This window comes from Canis aureus, chromosome 25, assembly GCF_053574225.1.
Source record: "Canis aureus isolate CA01 chromosome 25, VMU_Caureus_v.1.0, whole genome shotgun sequence".
Taxonomy (NCBI): Eukaryota; Metazoa; Chordata; class Mammalia; order Carnivora; family Canidae; genus Canis; species Canis aureus.
This window is the reverse complement of record NC_135635.1, coordinates 16,404,076-16,414,623: the sequence shown is the minus strand read 5'-3', so window position 1 is coordinate 16,414,623 and position 10,548 is coordinate 16,404,076.

Below are 10,548 nucleotides of genomic sequence, written 5' to 3'. Positions count from 1 at the left end.
TTGGTTTAACTGAATGGAGAGATACAAAGTTGGCGTTGGAACCCAAACTCCTAGTAGGGATTCCCCAAGGGGACGACAGCGCCTCAACCACGTGTACACATTAGCTTCTCCGGGAGGTGGCAGGCTTGTCCCAGCTATGCTGAGAGCGAGGTCAATACAATAAATGCAGAAAACCCCGTGTTTCGTTTATCCGTTTAGCAATTACAGGTAACCAGGCGGGACACAGCTTTAGTGTAAGCGGGTTCTAATTAGTCATCACGTTGCCACAGCGTGACAGGTGCTATCGGTACTCCACTCACCAAGGATGGGGTTCTCCTTGCCAGTTGGCTAGCATGGAATCCAGCTCCAAGACCCGATTTTAGGGTCCATTTCTGGGACCACTTTCAACACTAACTGTGTAAGGTCGGGTTGGAGATCTGCGTGAAGGACTATGGGGTGTACACCTGGAACAACATCTGTACTAGAGTGATGGAGGCAGGGCTGGGCTGAGGGAGAGAGTGAACTGTCAACAGTTTGCAGTAGCAGCCTCAAATAGTCAATCCCACGGGGGCTCTGGAGCTAGGGTTTCCTTTCAGATTCATTCTAAGTTGAAACAAGGGGCAGGCCTTGTTTCTTGTCCAGCCATTCAATGTGGGATGCCCCTGCAGAGGAGGCAAAACCTTGGGCAAGGCTTTGGCAGAGAGCGAGATGCAGAAATGGTCTCAGCTGTGAACCATTAGCAACTTGATAAGCTCAGCAGCTGGGAGATTGAGTGCCCGGATCCTGAAGCAGGCATCTGGGCCATGGGCTAAATTATTCCCTACAGGACCTTTCCATTACATAACATTATAAAGTCATTTAACATAATGAAATCTTATTTAAAAAATTAGTTTCGGGCAGCCCCGGTGGCGCAGTGGTTTAGCTCCGCCTGCAGCCTGGGGCGTGATCCTGGAGACCCTGGATTGAGTCCCACATCGGGCTCCCTGCATGGTACCTGCTTCTCCCCCTGCCTGTGTCTCTGCCTCTCTCTCTCTCTCTCTCTCTCTCTCTCTCTCTCCCTCTCTGTGTGTGTCTCTATGAATAAATAAATAATCTTTAAAAAAATAAAAAAATTAGTTTCTTTGCATGTATGATCATCAGTGAAGTGAGATTCTCATTCCCAAGTGGTAGCTGTGATAAGATTTGAGATGCTTCTTCAACAGGCCATGCAACAGAATCCCAAATTCTGAAGAAAATAAGCAGGTTGTGTTCTCTCATGTTGCTATTCAAAATATCCTAAAATTTGCAGTCGTAACTTGTTTCCCTGCAACCTTATTTCCTGCCACTTTAATCAGAGACATATTTAAATATGTGTAGCAGAAAATTTTCCTGAGCACACACAGCAGATAGTGTTTTCTGTTTCAGGAAGATTTGAACGTTTTCAGAAGGCATCTTTCTTTCCTGAAGTTTCTGGTTAATGTGACAGGTAACTATCTGTGGTTTTTACAGGTATGTTAGTAACCTTACACCCGAAAGTATGACTTCATATTGTGGTTTACTTAGTCACATCAGGACTTAGTCACATCAGGAAATCATGCTTCTCCCAAAAGATAGGAGCAATAGAAGAAGGTGGGACATTTAAACCTTTGGAATTATATACATGGCTAAAATTTTATGGGCCTGGACCTATGACTTGAGCTTGCCACGAGAAGAGGTGCATAAGTTGATTCTTGTGGTTTCTATTGGCTTAAAAAGGAAATAAATAATGTTAAAAAGTATTTTAGCGTGACTTATCTCAGGTATGATAAAGTTAGCTGACCTTGAATTAGGGTCACATCAATTTTGCAATTACCCCTTCCTGCAACAGAATGCCACATAAATATTCACTTTGAGAGCACCCCTATTTTATACGGTTTGGTTCCAAAATGTAAAAAAAAAAAAAAATGTAATAGCATTCAAAAGGCACAGGAAGAGTAAAGATTAATAGTGTTTTAATTGGCTTCTCACAGGTTATGCCCAACAGTTTAAAGTTAGGCAGTCATACTGAATTCTGAAGCTTTTCTCTATCTGTAACATGGAACATATTCAAGTTACAGCAGAGATCAGGCTCGGGCTAAAATATACTCTGCCTAAAGGTCACAGCAAAATCACAGCAGAAAGGACTCTAAAGAATTCTGATCATTACAATCAGTATAAAAGGTTATTCCCAGATGCGGGGGGACTCAGCAGTTTGGCGCCTGCCTTTGGCCCAGGGCATGATCCTGGAGTCCCGGGATCGAGTCCCACATCGAGCTCCCTGCATGGAGCCTGCTTCTCCCTCTGCCTGTGTCTCTGCCTTTCTCTCTCTCTTGCTGTCTCGCATGAATAAATAAATAAAATCTTTTAAAAAATTTATAAAATGAAAGATTATTCCTACTTGTATTTTTTTTCTCTTGAAGACAGGTGGCATAGGTTTCTTCTGAAACATACGTGGTGACCCAGGATGGGATGCAAAAGGGAGTGGATAGCAACAAGAAATAGAAATTGGAAGTCCCTTCACGGATTTAGCAATAGCCTCCCAAATATTCCAGATGAAGTATTTCTTCAGTATTCCTATTTCTTACTACTTGAGAAAAGATCAAGAATCACTTTTAAAGGCCAGTTTCAAACCTTTGTTGTCTATGTAGGTAACAAATCAATCTTCCTCATAATTTCATCCTGCCTCCTGACTTCATGGTTGCCAATATTTTTGAAACGCACGCCACAAATCATAAAGAATCCTCCCATTCTGCTTGTCCCTATCTGCCAGATAGTCATTTCCTCTTTGTTCCAAATGAATTTCTTCCAGGAAATTTTTTCTGGACTAGGTGGGATAGGAGAAAGATGCTTTTACAATCCAAGTTCAACACACTCCCAAGATATATTAAAATGTGAAATTAATAATGTTCATCCTCCTCACAAGAAAAGAAAGCCCATTAAATTCGATTCAAATATAAATTTATAAAAAAAACAAAACAAAAACAAATATAAATTTATGTCAGTCAAATGCCTTGAAACCTAGTCTATCTCCTTCTATTGAGGTGTCTCTTTTGCTTTTTGAGCTGGTAGTCATCTTAAAATCCAAACAATTTTTGGAAGAAATTTGTTTCTTCTTTTTTTTTTAAGATTTTTTTTTTTTTTTTGACAGCGTGCACACACACACAAGCAGGGGGGAGTAGCAAGCAGAAGGAGAGGGAGAAGCAGGCTCCACACTGAACCTGATGAGGGGACCTCAGGGCCTGACCCTGAGATCATGACCTGAGCTGAAGGCAGATGCTTAACCAACTGAGCCACACAGGTGCCCCAGAAATCAGTTTCTTTAAAGCTGTTGGTTATAGGAGGATATTAAACCAAAAAACAAAACAAAGCCAAACCAAGTGTTCTTTTCTTTCTATATTGGTAATAGCAGAGAAAAATACAACTGTTCTTTCTTTTAAAATGCTTTTGTAGTCCAGGGAATAACCTGTAGGGCTCACAGTTGCAAAACTATGTGCATCTGGTCCCATATACATATGGCTGGGTAATATTTTGAGATATTTACAGGTTGTTGTTTTGTTTTTTCCACCCTTCATTTTCCTCTTTCCATTCTACGATTTAAGCTGACAGTAAGCTCTGTGTGCCAGTGCCTGGGGGAAGCAAGGGAAGAATGCAGAGCAAGTCTAGAAATTTTATCTGCTTTTGTTTCCAAAAGTTAAAAACCTAGAGACAGGATAAAGTTTGAGAAAACAAGCTTGGAGAAGCAGAAGAGAAAGACATGACTCTCCTTATTAATGAGGGTCCCAACCTGAGCAAGGGAGCCCCAGCTGTTGGCCTCTTTTGCAAGAGGAGCTGTGCATTGCTCCCTGGCCTCAAATACCTGGTCTCCTGGTGCACTTTGGGCCTGGGGTTCCTGGCCTCACAGAAGGTTCTGCTCCATTTGAGGCAGCGCAGTGCCTGAGTGCCAGCTGGAGGCCTCAGAACAGCAGTGTGGGCTTGGCCACCAAGGATGGCTAGTCACCAGAATAGACTGGAGATTATTTCCAGGACATCATGTAAGATGATTAAATTTTAGAAATCCTGGAGGAGAGAAGGAGCCCAATAATAAAGGAGAAGTAATTTGCTACCATTACAGTGGGTTAAAGACTCAGAAGTTGGTTCATTCATTTAAAAATTTAACAAGTATTTATTAAAAGTAATCAGTAAGTCAGGCACTGTTCTAATGGCTTAGACACACTCATGAACGAAAGGAAGATCCCTGCCCTTATGGAAATAAAATTGTTTTCTAAAGTCCTATTGCTTAGAGCAGCTCTATTCTTCACCGACTTCCTCCTTCTGACCCGGGGCCCTTTGCCACCCTCAGCCTTGGGGCAGAGAGAGGGAATGAGTTCATGAACATGCAGGTTGAGATGGGGCTGAGGGAGAGAAACACTGTGGAGGATGATGAGGAAGGCCTCCCTTTGAGGAAGAGTGCTGATAGAGGCATCCAGCTAATGGGATCCCAGGACACAGAACTCACACAATTCTTCCCCTTTAGATCTGCAATTTTGTCTTCTTTTAACCATTGCTGCACCTTTTTTTTTTTTTTTTCCCTCAGGTGACCCTTTCCCCAACGCCTTCCCTTTCTGCCCTGGGTTTGGCGATAGCTGGTGCAGTCCACATCAATATCTTGTTTCACAGGCTCTTTGCCAGGTTTACTTCACAAGCTGCTTGTCTATGTGCTAATGTCATGAGAACAAGCACGTTTGTCTCCTAGAAACAGAATCTTGGAGACATCAGTTATGATTGTATTTTGAAAAGCTGAAAAAAAAAAAGAAAAGCTTAGTTCAAAAGGATAATGTCTTCGGCTAGATAATTTCAGAATTTACCTATTTCTCAAGCCACTTTAGCACTTTTCTGATCTCTCTGACATAGCACACAAGTGGACCAATCAACTCATCATTCTCCTTCCATTAAGGCCAACTGGTTGTATGTCTCCATTGAAGAAGAAGTAAAACAATAAGCAATTAATCTACATTTTGTAGAGTATTTCTACTTTTATTCAATTTATTTCTGTCTTTTTTTTCAGTGTCTCCCATATAGGCTTTACGTACTCCTGTTGTAAGCCCTTTATGAAAGTGATCTAATGGGGAGCAAGTCCAGAAATATCTCCTAATTATTCTTTTACAACACTGTAATGGGAATAAATACCTTCCATTTATTTGGCCCATACAGAAAAGTCAGGCTTTATTCCTTCATCCTCATAACAGCAACAAAATGTGGTTTGGAGTTGTGATATAGGTGCATTGGAGCAGAAGTCATAGACCTGGTTAGTTGTCTCAGCTCAAACGCCACTAGCTGTATTCCTTAGGTAACTCATTTAACACTCTTGGCCTAGTGTCCTCATTTTACAGATAAAAGGGTTAGGGTGCCTGACTGGCTCAGTCAGAAGAGCAAGATATATTTATATATTTTGGTCCTCATCATATGAAATGTGGAAAAGACAGGCACAAGGATGCATATCAGGTTATTATGGGGAAAATTAAATATCCAAAGATTGAGAACTGATTAAATATAATATGGTATAACCTGTACTGGCATATTTTGTAGCTATTAAAATTGTGGTTATAGGGCAGCCCAGGTGGCTCAGCGGTTTACCTCTGCAGTCTTCGGCCCATGGCCTGATCCTGGAGACCCGGGATGGAGTCCCATGTCAGGCTCCCTGCCTGGAGCCTGCTGCTCCCTCTGCCTGTGTCTCTGCCTCTCTCTCTCTGTCTCTCATGGATAAATAAATAAAATCTTAAAAAAAATAAAATAAAATTGTGATTATAAAATGTTTAGGAAAATTAGAAACCAAAGTGTACATGTGTACATATTTCACATTGAAGTGGAATAGGATTCTCTACAATAAAAAAAATGGGATCATACATGAAGAGATTAAGAATTTCTGGAATTGAGCCCCAAATCAGGCTCCCCACTCAGCAGGGAGTCTGCTTTTCCCTCTCCCTCTGTTTCTTCTCCCATTCATGCTCTCTCTCCTTGCCCAGCCACTGTCCAGGTAAGAGATGGAGATGTAGGTCTCTGAGTTGGAAAACATTCATGGTGACAACTGGCAGGTTGGTCCCTAATGAAGAGTTAGATACAAGGGCAGGAATAATAATAACACAATAACAAAAAAAACATTATTGAATGCTATGTACGAGGCATTGTGATATGTGTTTTACACGATTATTTAATTCTCACTAAAAACTCTTAAGGGAAATTTTATTTTATTTTATTACTATTATTTTTTTTAAAGAGTTTATTTATTCATTCATTCATGAGAGACACAGAGAGAGAGGCACAGACAGGCAGAGGGAGAAGCAGGCTCCATGCAGGGAGCCTGATGTGGGACTTGATCCCGGGTCTCCAGGATCACACCCTGGGCCGAAGGCAGCGCTAAACCGCTGAGCCACCCGGGCTGCCCAATTTTACTATTTTTATCTAGTTCGCAGAGGAGGAAACATCAATACCTGAATTCATATTTTTCTGACAATGAACATCTTAGCCATTCTTTACAAGACTTTTTAAAGTAGTTTTGCTCTCAAGAGATATGTACTAGGCCTGTATTGGGTTCTGAAAATTTAACTGATAGATACACAGATGTCTCTTGTCCTTACAGAGCTTACAATTTAGCAGGACCCCATGGTCTGGTGGTGCTGCTGACAAGCTCAGGCTTGCTGTGAGATGAACACATTAGGCTCTCTTAGCCTGATGCCATTGGTGCTAATTACGTTGGCTCGACATGTACTCCAAAGTTCCTCCCTATGCCTTTCTGTGCAGCAGGGGCTGGAAAGCTGAAAGCCGTCTTTCCAAGAATCACTTGTAGCTAGGGTTCTAAATGAAAGTGGGATTCCTCCAGTCAGATATAGTCAGGGTGCGATGGAGGTAGCTCAGGTGGAGGCCATCAGTCTTCCTTCCTTCCTTGCTCCCTCCCTGCCTACATCCCTCCCTTTCTTTCTTTTTTTGATGATAATATTGAAGTTCTACTCTTTGAGTAATTTCAAGTATACATTAGAGTGTTATCCACCAACTACAGTTACCATGTTATACATTAGTTCCTTAGAACTTACTCATCTTTTAACTGAAAATTTGTACCCTTTACCAACCTCTTCTCATTTGCCTCACTTCTGAGCCCTGGAAACCACTTTTCTACTCTGTTTCCAGGAGTTTGACTTTTTTGGAGTGATTCCACATACGAGGCGTCTGAGTGGCTCTGTGGGTTAAGTGTCGACCTTCGCTCAGGTCATGATCCCAGGGTTCTGGGGTCCAGCTCCCTGCTCAGCGGGAAGTCTGCTTCTCCTTCTCCCTCTGCCACTCCCCCTGCTTGTGCTCTCTCGCTCACTCACTCTCTCTCTCTCAAATAAATAAATAAAATCTTTTTTAGAAACAAACCTTTTACCTTTAGTCAGTAATCCTGGACACCAGTAATGCACGATCCTTCCATTCTAGTTTCTCTCACTCTTAGCCTGGAGGTCCTGAGGTCTCCAAATCTTTTTGGTCATGCACCCCTAACTAAGAAAGTTTGAACACTCAATATCCTAGTGTGGGTGTCTATGTGTATGTATACGTATATGCAAAACATATACTACTGAAATAATATATTATGTACATCATAAAACATCCACGAATTGAATTAAAACATAAAAATAAAAATTCTAGTTTTTCATCTTGTATCCCATTGTGTGCATTTGCACCCTCCACTGGGGTACACACACTACATTTTAAGATGAATGCCTTCATTCAGAACAAAGTTCAGAACAAAGTTCAAAGGAGCCAACCTCCTGCAGTGATAAATCTACCCTGGCTCCTCCCACAGGAATATTTTAAAACTAGTTTTTAATGGCTTTTTAGTTTCTTAATGCCCACAAGTAGTCCTTACATCAAGCCAGAACTATTTTTTTAAAGCCAGAACTAATTTATAATCTTTGATTTTTCTTGTTCTTTTCTGATTTGTTATATTCCTTTTTCTTTTCTTATTCTATTTGCAGTCTTGTTTTCTCTCAAGCAATCTATTTCCAACATAGTTTTAACATTTAAACCGTATGCATTTATCTTGACTTGCTAAAATATTGTTTTTAGCAATATTGACAGGATACGCATGCAAAAAAGGAGGGAGGGAATTTCCTTTAGGTTCTGCTTGGATTCTGCCCAAGATGGAAAGGACCTGGAAGCCATTCAGAGACTGGATAAATTGCCAATTGGATGAAAAATTGTACCTTGGGATTTTCCACATTTTTGTAAAAAATATATAAAATAGACATGAATAGAAATAAAACCTGTACTACTTTTCACTAGAAATAACTATCAAATACATAATAAGAGCTGTGATCTCAGCAATTTGGCTGTTATATCAGCCAAATATGGCCTTTTGACATAGGATTGATGTCAAAAGACTATAGGTTGGCCAGTAAAAAGCAGTATATTGTATATAAGTATAAAAAAAGCCTTAGGGGTCCAATTTGAGGCATTTAAAGATACACTCAGTTCTCTTTCAGAAGACAACCACTGTTACCAGTTCTTTTGCATCTTTTCAAATATATCGTATACAACACCAATAATAATGTACTATATAGACCTTCCTGCAACTTCCCTGTTTTGATTTAAAATGATATCTTGCTAAAGGAAGAGAACCCTCATTCTTTTTTATAGTTTCATGAAAAGCTGTAACATAGTTTATTTAGCCAATTATTTATTTAACCAATATTGATGATCAATAGCACTAGCTATTACAAATATTGCTATAGAATAATCTTACACATGACATTTTATGTATGTACTAACATCTGTAGTATTAATTCCTATAAATTCAACTGCTGGTCAAAGAGTATGTGATTTTAACATTTATAGGTTTTGGCAATTATTGAGTAATATGTTTCTTATGATGCTAGCTATAGTGCTTTATAGTCAGTAAGCACTCACATATTCATTTGCTGATTCAATTAATTGTTGTAAAATCAAAGCACCATATATGATGGAAATGGGAAATACATAATCTCCGAGACTAAACATCATGATTCTTCTCCATGATGAATTCAACATCAGCTCAGGTAAGACAAAGGAGTTTCTGAGTTTATTGTTTCCTTGTCCTGGGCTGGAAACAGCGAGAGAACTCAGAGGTAAGCTTTCCATCTAAACTCTACCCTAAGCCTTTAAACTTGCATCATTTACCTGCCATGGATGGCTCTGATTTAAGGAACTTTCACTTTAAGAAAGAAGGGTAATGTCATGCTTTTTAAACCAAAAGGCAAGACTAAATCATTTTATAGGACTGTGTAGATGAGGAACAAAGCTTGCTTTGTTCTTCCAAACGTGCTTCTTTGGATAAAAAGATATTTCTGTTAATGCCTCAATTGAAGTTAACCTACTGTGCAGAGAATACCGTGCAGCATTATCTCCAGTTGAAAGCACACAGTGTATAAATGAAATCCTACTGGAAGGAAATATGGCATCAACATGTCCACACCTCTGAATTGAAAATAGACTAAGACCAAGGAGTGAATAGCAGATGCAAATGTTGGGCAAGATGGTTGGTGCTCTGGCACTTGGGTTTGCATCTATATATGTCAGTTGGCACCATTTGTATCTTTACCTCAAATGGTGCAGATTATAAGTGTCATTGCCTTTATGGTTACATTAGCTCTGTTAGAAATGCAAATGCTCTGCAGAGAACCAAGCCTTCCTCTCTTAAGGACACATGCAACCTTGCCTTGCTTTGTGAGCTAAACACACTGACTCAGCTGTATTCGCTGATATATAAATGCAACTTAAGGGGAAAGCAGAGCACAGACAAGCCCTTTCCTGGGATAAAGAGTCAGTCTGGCCCAGTGTTCCTGCTCTGTGATTCTGGGATGCTGACCCAATCCAAACAGGTCTAAACTCAGTTCTACTCCTATTTTTTTCACAGATGGCTTAAGCCTTGAATCAGCCAAGACTATGCACTCCACAATGCTTAGCTAAGGCCATTGCACGCTGACCTCTTATCCATGATCTTAGTCCTAGGGCCTTTTTCACTTTGATCTGCTCACCCACAGTTTGAATTTTGCAGAGAGCCTCTGGCAAGGAGTTGCATCTTAATATCTGCTTTGCTGTTGCAAGTCATGATAACCATGTGCTTCCTCTCTCTGAGAGTTGGAGCATGCTAACCCCCGCAGACTTTGTCCTGGTCTAGCAGCTTCACTAGCCTTCTGAGGGTCCTGATTATAGTCTCTCTGAGTCAGGGGAGCCACAGAGTGCAGTAAAAATACAGGCTTTGGAGTAAGACAAATATAGTCTTGAATCACAGTTTGATTCTTTCTGGCTGTCACATTGAGCAAGTTCCTTTGCCATATTGTTTCAGCTTTCTCATCTTGAACAGGGTGACAGCAGTGTCAACGTCATGAGGTTTTATTGATAGGAGTGGAAGCAATAATAAAGTGCATAACACTTTGGCAAAGGCTGACAGATTCTATGCACTTTATTTTTATTGCTCTATCCTGCAGCTGCTTTTCACCAGGGGCTTTTCCTTTCCAATCTATGAGGACTGCGGTGATCTGGATGACTTGTATATTAAAGAGTTGAGGGGGAAACATTCCTTTT